General features: G+C 42.7%; 1 protein-coding gene across 1 annotated transcript in view; it reads left to right on the top strand.

The window, feature by feature from the left end:
* The first annotated feature begins 1,822 nt into the window (after nucleotides 1-1,822).
* Nucleotides 1,823-11,437, top strand: part of LOC106584025 (KN motif and ankyrin repeat domain-containing protein 4) — a 100,254-nt gene continuing 90,639 nt past the window's right edge. The window contains exon 1 of the mRNA XM_014168796.2: nucleotides 1,823-2,054. The gene's annotated coding sequence lies outside the window, so the exon portion shown is untranslated. The remainder of the gene's footprint in view (nucleotides 2,055-11,437) is intronic.

Here is an 11,437-nt window from a genome sequence, read left to right as displayed (position 1 = left end):
ATTGTTTCACTGTGGATTGCCCCAGTAGCCCTTTTCCTGCAGTCAAATGACCTAGTTGCCTCCTGGGTGGAATGTTATTAATATTTTTTTACATTTCTTAATTGCTATGTCAAACGGTTTAGTTATATTTCAGTCTTCTGTGATGTATATAACGTGTAATATTGGGATGCAAACTCAAAATGGAATACATTTCAATTCTATATCTGACATGGTACAGGTGTCTTCTTTTGTTTAAGCCCAGGACCATGTGTGTGAGGTGTATACTTTTGTTTCAAAGTACATTTGTTTAAGACTACCAAGAAACACTGTGTGTGAACCTGATTTAACCCACTGCATTAAAAGGTAGTATAATATTATATTCAAATGTACAAAGAGAAGCATATGTTGATTAGTGCAGATTCTCAATGAGAGAGAATTAGAAAAATATACTATACTACTGCATTTAAGGCAAATTATTGATTCAGTCAAACGAACCGATAATATCTAAATAAGCAGCCAGGACCCAAACGATTATCCATCTTGTTTAATGTAGGATATCATCTAGCCAAGATATACATGGACCACCGAGCCAGTGCATTTGTCAATATGGAGCCGATAATGCATGCAGGGAATTAGAGCTGTTGCTGTGGTTCCTTGCTTGGTCAGCAATCCGACGTTTCGATGGAGCTGAGCTGTGTTCTTCTTGAAGAATCCATTCTGGTCGAGGCTGAGCTGAGCGATACGGAGTGAGGTGATGCACCATAGCGCACACACATACTGTGGACCCAGGCTCCGGTACGTAACCTGATTGATTCGATTATTAATGCTCGATTATTTATCCTTTGCTCCTGTAGGCTAGCCTACATAAAACATTCCTGGATAAGTTCAAACAAATATTACATTAGGTATTTCAGTCATTTATCAGACGCTCTTATCCAAAGTGTCTTACAGGAGCAATTCGGGTTAAGTGCTTTGCTCAAGGGCACATTGCCAGATTTTTCACCTAGTCGTCTCAGGGATTCAAACCAGTAATCTTTTCACTTACTGGCCCAGATAGCACGTGATTTTGACACTGTTGTGCAATAATTCCCCACGATATGAGTATTTAATATAAGGCATGATGTTGTATACAATAAAACTATAATTATTCTATTTATTATAATTCTATTGTTGTAAACCTAGTCTGATGGTAGGCTATGTATGCTATTGAAGGAGCTATAGCCTGCTTGCTGATTCCAGGTCAGGTCTGCGTAGGTGGGTGGGTGGGTGGTATAGCAGCTCAGAGCTCCGACATGGCTCCCTAGGGTAGCATCATTAGGGGAAATGCATGCAGAGACAGGGAGAGAGGGATAGAGCGATAGAACGATAGGGTAGTGCACTCCAAGAATGACGAGTATGTTCTGAAGCCGCCGAAATGAAACCCCCAGCACTGTTTTTCTAATTACAGGGGGCAGTGGGGCTTAGCATTACCCCCCCCCCAATCAGACACACACACATGCTACAGTGAGTGCTCAATCATACCCTCACAAACAGTAGGAGCCATGTAGGCTACAGGGTCAAGCTGTCCTGCTTTTTAAATCCCCCTTGTTGTTTTGCTTTTTCGTCAGTGGGTTTAGTTTCCCATTCAGTCTTAAAGCAGCCACGCCACACTGGCTCTTTTCAGTCCAGCTGAAGTCTGTATCTGACAGACACACAGCTGTGTGTGTGTGTGTGTGTGTGTGTGTGTGTGTGTGTGTGTGTGTGTGTGTGTGTGTGTGATCAGACCCTCAGCACTCTCATTGGACCGGCGCTGAGGAAGTGGGTGTGTCCACACAAGCTAATCTGACCCCGTCAGCGCAGCAGTGCTGGTGTTGTGAAGTACTTTCCCATCCCGTACGTTCAGTCCTCTCTACATTCAATTCAATCATTCCTGTGCCTCTGCTCCAGATGCTACAGGTAAGCGTGAGAGAAAGGCACAGGGAGACACACACACAGGGAGAGGAGAGACTGACTGACGCAATGTGCTGGACTTGGACTTGAGTTCCCATCAACACTTCTGAAGCGGACAGCTGGGAAAATAAGAACCTGCCTTGGAGGTAAGAATATAGGAGAGATTCCTCGCTTCATTCATCTCCTTCTCCCACCCCTCTTCTTTCCTCTCTTCTGCTGGTCTCGGTCTGGTTCCTTAACTGCTACTATCTCAGTCAAATCAAATCAAATGTATTTATATAGCCCTTCTTACATCAGCTGATATATCAAAGTGCTGTACAGTCACCTCATTCCTCTCTTCTTCTTTTCTCCTCGCATTGTTTCTCTCTCTGGTCCCCCCCACTCTCCTTTCTTCCTTTTTCTCTGATATCATGTTTTATTCTCTCCTCTGTTCTTTGGGGTTTTCAGACTTTCTGTATGTGGTAATAGGATGCCGCCACACACACACACACACACACACACACACACACACACACACACACACACACACACACACACACACACACACAGCGAGAGATAGAGTGCACGCAGTGTAACTAGTATGGTCTGTCTTCATGGTCGATTTTTACCGTCGTTGTATTCCATATTCTATCCCAGTTGGCGGTTGGCCGTGCTATGTTTTAGTTTACAGTCCTGCTGGGCTGGCTAATGTCTTACAGCTGACACTTCTCTCAGCCAACCAGCCTGACACAGTCACACAGGTAGCCATACAGGGCAATGGGGATGGAGTGGGAGAGGGAAAGAGAGATGGGGGGAGAGAGAGAGGGAGGGAGAGAGAAAAGGAGAGAGGTAGGTGAAGATGAATGGAAAGAGAGAACGTGAGGGAAAGAGATGGAGAGAGAGAGAGAGAGAGAGAGAGAGAGAGAGAGAGAGAGAGAGAGAGAGAGAGAGAGAGAGAGAGAGAGAGAGAGAGAGAGAGAGAGAGAGAGAGAGAGAGAGAGAGAGAGAGAGAGAGAGAGAGAGAGAGAGAGAGAGAGAGAGAATTGCACTAGACTGGGCTTTATCTTGAGTGCATCCTTTGCTTGGCTACTCTTTTATAACCTGCATTTATTCACACAGCAATGCTCTTGCCTCCTGTCTGGTTAGTGAGTTTGTGAGTGAGTGAATGCATCGTCCATTGTCATCTTCTCAGGCAAGGAACATTCAAGGCAAAGCGTTTACATTTTATCAGCTCTCGGCATGGGCTGCCTCTCTACCTCTGCCTAGCTACTTCTCTGCACCTCTTCCTCTGCTCTGTTGAGCCTGCCTGGAGCAGGGGGCTTGCGGAGTGGAGCAGCAAATGGCAGAATGATGCTGAGTTTTTGTTTGACATACATTTTAAAGTGAAAAATCTCAGCATCACTCTGTTACCGTGGAATTGCCCTACTGTTGTTGTTTCTGTGTATGTGGCTATTTTGGTCCGTGTGTTCGCATGTGTTTGTGTCTGTAGGTCTATTTATCTTTGTATGTAAGGTTGTTTTGGTTTATGTGTACAGTGGTAAGAAAAAGTATGTGAACCCTTTGGAAATACCTGGATTTCTGCATAAATTGGTCATAAAATTTGATCTGATCTTCATCTAGGTCACAACAATAGACAAACACAGTCTGCTTTAACTAATAACACATAAACAATTATTTTTTATACGTTTCATGTCTTTATTGAACACACCGTGTAAATATTCATAGTGCAGGGTGGAAAAGTACTGTATGTGAACCAGTGGATTTAATAACTGGTTGACCCTCCTTTGGCAGCAATAACCTCATCCAAACGTTTTCTGTAGTTGCGGATCAGACCTGCACAATGGTCAAGAGGAATTTTTGACCATTTCTCTTTACAAAACTGTGTCAGTTCAGCAATATTCTTGGGATGTCTGGCGTGAATTGCTCTCTTGAGGTCATGCCACAGCATCTCAATTGAGTTGAGGTCAGGACTCTGACTGGGCCACTCCAGAAGGCATATTTTCTTCTGTTGAAGCTATTCTGTTGTCGATTTACTTCTGTGTTTTGGGTCATTGTCCTGAAGCATCACCCAACTTCTGTTGAGCTTTAATTGGCGGACAGATAGCCTAACATTCTCCTGCAGAATGTATTGATAAACTTGGAAATTCATTTTCCCGTCAATGACAGCAAGCTGTCCAGGCCCTGAGGCAGCAAAGCAGCCCCAAACCATGATGCTTCCTCCACCATACTTTACAGTTGAGATGAGGTTTTGATGTTGGTGTGCTGTGTGTTCCTTCCCAAACAACTCAACTGTAGTTTCATCTGTCCACAGAATATTTTGCCAGTAGCACTGTGGGACATCCAGGTGCACTTTTGCAAACTTTAGACGTGCAGCAATGTTTTTTTTGGACAGCAGTGGATTCTTCTGTGGTGCCCTCCCATGAACACCATTCTTGTTTAGTGTTTTACGCATCGTTGACTTGTAAACAGAAATATTAGCATATTCCAGACACTTCTGTAAGTCTTTAGCTGACACTCTAGGATTCTTCTGTGCAGTGCTCTTGCAGTCATCTTTGCAGGACGGCCAATCCTAGTGAGAGTAGCAACAGTGCTGAACTTTCTCCATTTATAGACAATTTGTCTTACCATGGACTGATGAACATCAAGGCTTTTAGAGATACTTTTGTAACCCTTTCCAGCTTCATGCAAGTCAACAATTCTTAATCTTAGGTCTTCTGGGATCTCTTTTGATCGAGGCATGGTTCACATCAGGCAATGCTTCTTGTGAATAGCAAACTCAAATTTTGCGAGGGTTTTTATAGGGCAAGGCAGCTCTAACCAACATCTCCAATCTCGTCTCATTGATTGGACTCCAAGTTAGCTGACTCCTGACTCCAATTAGCTTTTGGAGAAGTCATTAGCCTAGGGATTCACATACTTTTCCCAACCTACACTGTGAATGTTTAAATGATGTATTCAATATAGACGAAAAAATACTCTAATTTTTGTGTTATTAGTTTAAGCACACTATGTTTGTCTATTATTGTGACTTAGATGAAGATCAGATCAAATTTATGCAGAAATCCAGGTAATTCCAAAGGGTTCACATACATTTTCTCGCCACTGTATATAGAATGCGTTTCGCATTTCTGTTTGTTTGTGTGTGTATGGTTTTTATTGTAGTTTACCAGTGTGTGTGTCTGTGTTAATGTTTTTCTTTGTGTGTTCACCGACAGGAAAGCTCTGTTAGTAGAACTCAATGCTTGTAACAGGAATTTCCAGGTTGACAAAAAGGAGAGCAGTCGTTGATAACAATCAATCAAAATCATTTTGGTTTAATTACAAGTTGCAACAGGGAGACACCTCCAGCACAGAAGCCAAGAAAATGAGAAGGCCCTGATCCAGTATATTAATCACACAGCACCGAAGGTTCTGTAAATACCAGCACGAGAGGCTTGTAGGAAGCCACAATTACAGCTGTTACAGAATCACAGTGTCACAGATACATGATCAGTGTCCTCGAATCCAGTCTGGAGTCAAATCTTTAACCATAACATTCAACACTGGCAGACATCTGATGCTGGCAGTTAAACAGGTCAACGTAGGAACATCAGTACATAGTTAAAACAGATCATTGTAGACTAACAAGTGAAAACTACTTCATTCATTTTCAGTTAAAAAAAAATCCAAGGGGTGACGTTGAATCAATATGGAAAACTGATTGGATTTGCAAAAATTCATCAACGTAAGGGCATTGCGTATTTTTTTTCACCCAACTTTTAACATAAATCCCAATGGCATGGTGAATTCTTTTGTTGATTTCACTTTCAATTCACATTAGTTGACAATACAACCACATGTAAGTCAAAACTAGATGTTGAATGTCTGTGCCTACTGGGATCTGTCTGCGTCTTTCCGCATTACAATTGTGTTTATTACATATCAACAGTAAATCAAATACAGGAAAATAAATAGTCATAAATTAGTAGTGCACTGGGCCTTTAATAGCCCTGTATTAGTGGACAGATAGCATGGGCCTCATTTTATTTTACAGCACCCTTGGTGGGAAGCTTCATATACATGGTGCTTGTGTTTGTCCTATAACATTCCTAGCTTACACACACCTGGACTTGTGGAGGTGCATGGTTGCCAGTGTGTGCCCTATCACTGTTGGCCAGGAGCCTAACACCTCCAGATGGTTCAAATCCTCCAGACTCTGGCTCCCGCTGAATATTTCTGTAGCTCCCACTGAGACTTATATCAACCTGTAGCATGGTGTGTGTGTGTGTGTGTGTGTGTGTGTGTGTGTGTGTGTGTGTGTGTGTGTGTGTGTGTGTGTGTGTGTGTGTGTGTGTGTGTGTGTGTGTGTGTGTGTGTGTAGGGATTTCAAATTGGTTTATCTTCACAGGATGATTAGAAAAAAGCCAATCTTCTCTCCTTTCACTTACTAGCTCCAGTAGGGCTAAGGAGATTTAATGCCTCTTAATGCCTGCTTGTCTCGCTTCGGGGAGTCAAGCAGCCCAAAACCCCTGGGCGTCAGTCATCAAGGCAAGCAGACAGGCAGGGAGGGAGGCAGAGAAAAAGCCTCCCATGAATTTCAGAGAGAGTACAGATCATAACTAAGAAAAAATGCCTTGGGATAGTTAATAATGGGATAGTACGACTTCATATAGATGTCCTTAGCTGTTGTTGCGGCTTTGTATCATGTTATTGTGCTGGTGTTCTCCCGATAAGGCCCAAAGTTTTTACTGACCATGTATCTAACTGTGACCACCTTCGGGCCTGGAGTTTTCCTGACCACATGACTTGACTTGGTCCTAATTCCTGATGGCACGCTATGTTCCTCCTGTCATTGTTGGAGGCAGTGGGGTTGTGCTCCATCAGGGCTGTTGTCCGGCTGAGCTCATGGTTCTAGCTGTCCTCTACTATATTCCTTCATAGTAAGTCTGGGAATCATACTTTCCATGCTCTGCTCTGCTCTGAGGCACTCACCCCAGACACATCTGCTAGAGGGATTTTAGCCCTGCCTCGCAGTGGACTGTACTCTACCAATGTAGTATAGCATTGCAAGGCTACATTGTCACTGGCTTGCCTTGCAGTGTGCACTATACTTTCATAATAGAGATTAGCAGCCCAACATTGTTACTGGAGCAACAATAGCAACACAGAGCTCTTGTTCCAGTATATTTCCCTCTCAGGAGACTGAAAAGATTTGGCATGGGTCCCCAGATCCTCAAAAGTTTCTACAGCTGCACCATCAAGAGCATCCTGACCGGTTGCATCACCGCCTGGTATGGCAACTGCTCGGCATCTGACCGTAAGGCGCTACAGAGGGTAGTGTGAATGGGGCCAAGCTTCCTGACATCCAGGACCTATATATAATAGGCGATGTCATAAAATTGTCAGAGACTCCAGGACCCCAAGTTATAGACTGTTTTCTCTGCTATCGCACGGCAAGCGGTACAGGAGCGCCAAGTCTAGGACCAAAAGGCTCCTCAACAGCTTCTACCCCCAAGCCATAAGACTGCTGAACAATTCATAAAATCACCACCGGACAATTTACATTTACATTTCTCTCCCACCTACATGTTCAGATTACCTCAACTAGCCTGTACCCCAGCACACTGACTCGGTACCGTTGCCCCCTGTATATAGCTTCATTGTTGTTATTCTTATTGTGTTACTTTTATTATTACTTTTTATTTTAGTCTACTTGATAAATATTTTCTTCTTGAACAGCACTGTTGGTTAAGGGCTTGTAAGTAAGCATTTCACGGTGAAGTCTATGCTTGTTGTATTCGGCGCATATGACAAATAAAATGTGATTTGATTTGATTTAGCTGTACAGTGCATTCGGAAAGTATTCAGACCCATTGACTTTTTCCAAATTTTGTTACGATGCAACCTTATTCTAAAATGTATTACATCGAATGTTTTCATCATCAATCCACATACAATACCCCATAATGACAAAGCAAAAACAGCTTTTTAGAAATTTGTGCAAATGTATTAAAAAAGAAAACAGAAATTCCTTATTTACATAAGTATTCAGACTCTTGCTATGAGACTCAACCTGTGACAAATTCAATTGATTGGACATGATTTGGAAAGGCACACATCTGTCTATATAACGTCCCACAATTGACAGTGCATGTCAGAGCAAAAACAAAGCCATGAGGTCGAAAGAATTGTCCATAGAGCTCCGAGACAGGATTGTGTTGAGGCACAGATCTGGAGAAGTATACCAAAACATTTCTGCAGCAATAACACAGTGGCCTCCATCATTCTTAAATGTAAGAATTTTGGAACCACCAAGACTCTTCCTAGAGCTGTCTGCCTGTACAAACTGAGTAATCAAAGGAGAAGGGCCTTGGTCAGGGAGGTGACCAAGAACCCGATGGTCCCTCTGACAGAGCTCCAAAGTTCCTCTGTGGAGATGGTTGTCCTTCTGGAAGGTTCTCCCATCTCTGCACCACTCCACCAATCAGGCCTTTATGGTAGAGTTGCCAGACGGAAGCCAATCCTCAGTAAAAGGCACACGATGGCCCACTTGGAGTTTGCCAAAAGGCACCTAAAGGACTCTCAGACCATGAGAAACACGATTCTCTGGTCTGATGAAATCAAGATTGAACTCTTTGAACTGAATGCCAAGCGTCACGTCTGGAGGAAACCTGGCACCATCCCTACGGTAAAGCATGGTGGTGGAAGCATCATGCTGTGTGGATGTTTTTCAGCGGCAGGGACTGGGAGACTAGTCAGAATAGAGGGAAAGTTAATGGGAGCAAAGTACAGAGAGATCCTTGAAGAAAACCTGCTCTAACGCACTCAGGACCTCAGACTGGGGCAAAGGTTCACCTTCCAACAGGACAACGACCCTAAACACACAGCCAAGACAACACAGGAGTGGCTTTGGGTGGCCCGGCCAGAGCCTGGACTTGAACCTGACCTGAAAATTGCTGTGCAATGACGCTCCCCATCCAACCTGACAGAGCTTGAGAGGATCTGCAGAGAGGAATGGGAGAAACTCCCCAAATACAGGTGTGTCAAGCTTGTAGCATCATACCCAAGAAGGCTGTAATCACTGCCAAATGTTATTCAAGAAAGAACTGAGTAAAGGGCCTGATTACTTATGTAAATGTGAAATGTCTTTTTTTTTTTTTTTAATTTGCAAAAATGTCTGAACCTGTTTTTCTTCGCCATGGGGTATTGTGTGTAGAATGGTGGTGAAAAAAAAGCAATTGAATCAATTTTAAAATAAGGCTGTAACAAAGCAAAATGTGGAAAAAGGGTCAAGGGTTCTGAATAATTTCCGAATGCACTGTATATATTCTTTGTGGACAGTGGGTGTGTGAGTTGGAAATGTCAGCTGGGCAAGGGTCACCATAGTTTGGCAAGGGTTATAGCATTTCCAGGGGGGAATGAGGGACGGACAAATGGAAGAGGGCATGCGGGTGATTGCTTGTCCTTTGTTTCCTGCCTGGGGAGGAAATTTCTCAGAGAGTGGACTGAGGAACAATGGATGAGCTCACTTTAAAGTTGGCCCCCAGAGTCTTAATACTGATCTATAATTGGTTCCTATTAGCAGACAGGAAAAAACAAGCCGTGAGAGGACTGCGGAATGGCCATGGGACTGCGATTTTCTTAGTGGAACCCTCCAAGACCAACTTCCTGTTGGAATCTCCTGTTGAAGCTGGAGGAGACCACTCCCTGCAGCTGTAGCCACTAGGACAGTGTTAAGTGTGTATTGTGTTTGAAGGGTCCAGTGTGTGTCTGTGTACGTGTGTGTGTATTTGGCTGTGCGACTGTAGTCCCTTGGTACCTGGGGTCTGCCCTGACAGGTGGCTGGAGTGTGCAGAGCTGAGGTGTTCCTCTCCCCGGAAAGACCTGCTGCCAGAAGCACTGCTTGCAGGCCAGTGACTGACAAAGAGAGAGACTGGGAAACCAGGGGCGCAGCTTTGGTTTTAGAAGTAGGGGGGGGGGGGGGGGCATAATACTAGAAAAAAAGATAGATCAGCTTTAATATTGCAGATAGATTGTGGCTCCCATCAATGTAATTGTCAGCATCAGTCCTAATCCCCCATATACACTACCGTTCAAAAGTTTGGGGTCACTTAGAAATGTCCTTGTTTTTGAAAGAAAAGCAAATTTTTCTGTCCAGTGTATGTGTTTTCTTGCCCATCTTAATCTTTTCTCTTTATTGGCCAGTCTGAGATATGGCTTTTTCTTTGGGATGCTGTGCTTCTAGGCAGAGTTGCAGAGTCGCCTCTTCACTGTTGACGTTGAGACTGGTGTTTTGCGGATACTATTTAATGAAGCTGCCAGTTGAGGACTTGTGAGGCGTCTGTTTCTCAAACTAGGCACTCTAATGTACTTGTCTTCCTGGGGCCTCCCACTCCTCTTTCTATTCTGGTCAGAGCCAGTTTGCGCTGTTCTGTGAAGGGTGTAGTACACAGCGTTGTACGAGATCTTCAGTTTCTAGGCAATTTCTTGCATGGAATAGCCTTCATTTCTCAGAACAAGAATAGACTGACGAGTTTCAGAAGAAAGTTCTTTGTTTCTGGCCATTTTGAGCCTGTAATCGAACCCACAAATCCTGATGCTCCAGATACTCAACTAGTCGAAAGAAGGCCAGATTTATTCCCTCTTTTGAACATTCAAACTTTTGAACGTTACTGTATATATTTGTAAATATACAGTACCAGTCAAAAGTTTGGACACAGCTACTCATTCAAGGGTTTTTCTTTATTTTTACTATTTTCTACATTGTAGAATAATATTGAAGACATCAAATCTACAAAATAACACATATGGAAACATGTAGTAACCAAAAAAGTGTTAAACAAATCAAAATATATTTTATATTTCAGATTCCTCAAAGTAGTCACTCTTTGCCTTCATGACAGCTTTGCACATTCTTGGCATTCTCTCAACCAGCTTCATGAGTAGTCACCTGGAATACATTTCAATTAATAGGTGTGCCTTGTTAAAAGTAAATTTTTGTTAGTTTTTTAACAAGAAATTTGTGGAGTGGTTGAAAATTGAGTTTTAATGATTCCAACCTAAGTGTATGTAAACTTCCGACTTCAACTGTATATTCCCCTAACGGACACAGTATATTTTACAATAGTTGTCTTTTGTTTGTTTTTAGTCCCATCTTTCAGCTCCACTCAACCCCTCCCTATCTCTGAACAGCATCCAGTTTTGATTTGTCACATATTTTTCAACTGTGCTCTGATGTATTACAAAAGTTCTGAACCTTTCTATTCTCATTGATTCTACATATTGTAAATAAAAAATAAAAAATGTTGCTTAGAGTATTATTATATTATTTATCGATTGACTATGACTTTTTAAATCACCCAGCAGTGCTATTTGCAGAGGGGGACATAACTTGCCTGGGGGGCATCTAAAGCACATTTTCCTACACAATCTAATATGGCCCTTATAGTCTCTGTTTAGAACAACAAAAAGTAAGCAAAAATGCCCACAGTCATTAAGCTAGGTAAGAGATTATTAAATATGTTTAAGTGATTGATAAAACGGAACTAGGTGTCATATTCATGTGTGTAGG

The sequence above is a fragment of the Salmo salar genome, chromosome ssa23 (assembly GCF_905237065.1).
Source record: "Salmo salar chromosome ssa23, Ssal_v3.1, whole genome shotgun sequence".
Taxonomy (NCBI): domain Eukaryota; kingdom Metazoa; phylum Chordata; class Actinopteri; order Salmoniformes; family Salmonidae; genus Salmo; species Salmo salar.
Note: the sequence above shows the minus strand (reverse complement) of the source record. Positions and strands in the feature narration are given on the sequence as shown.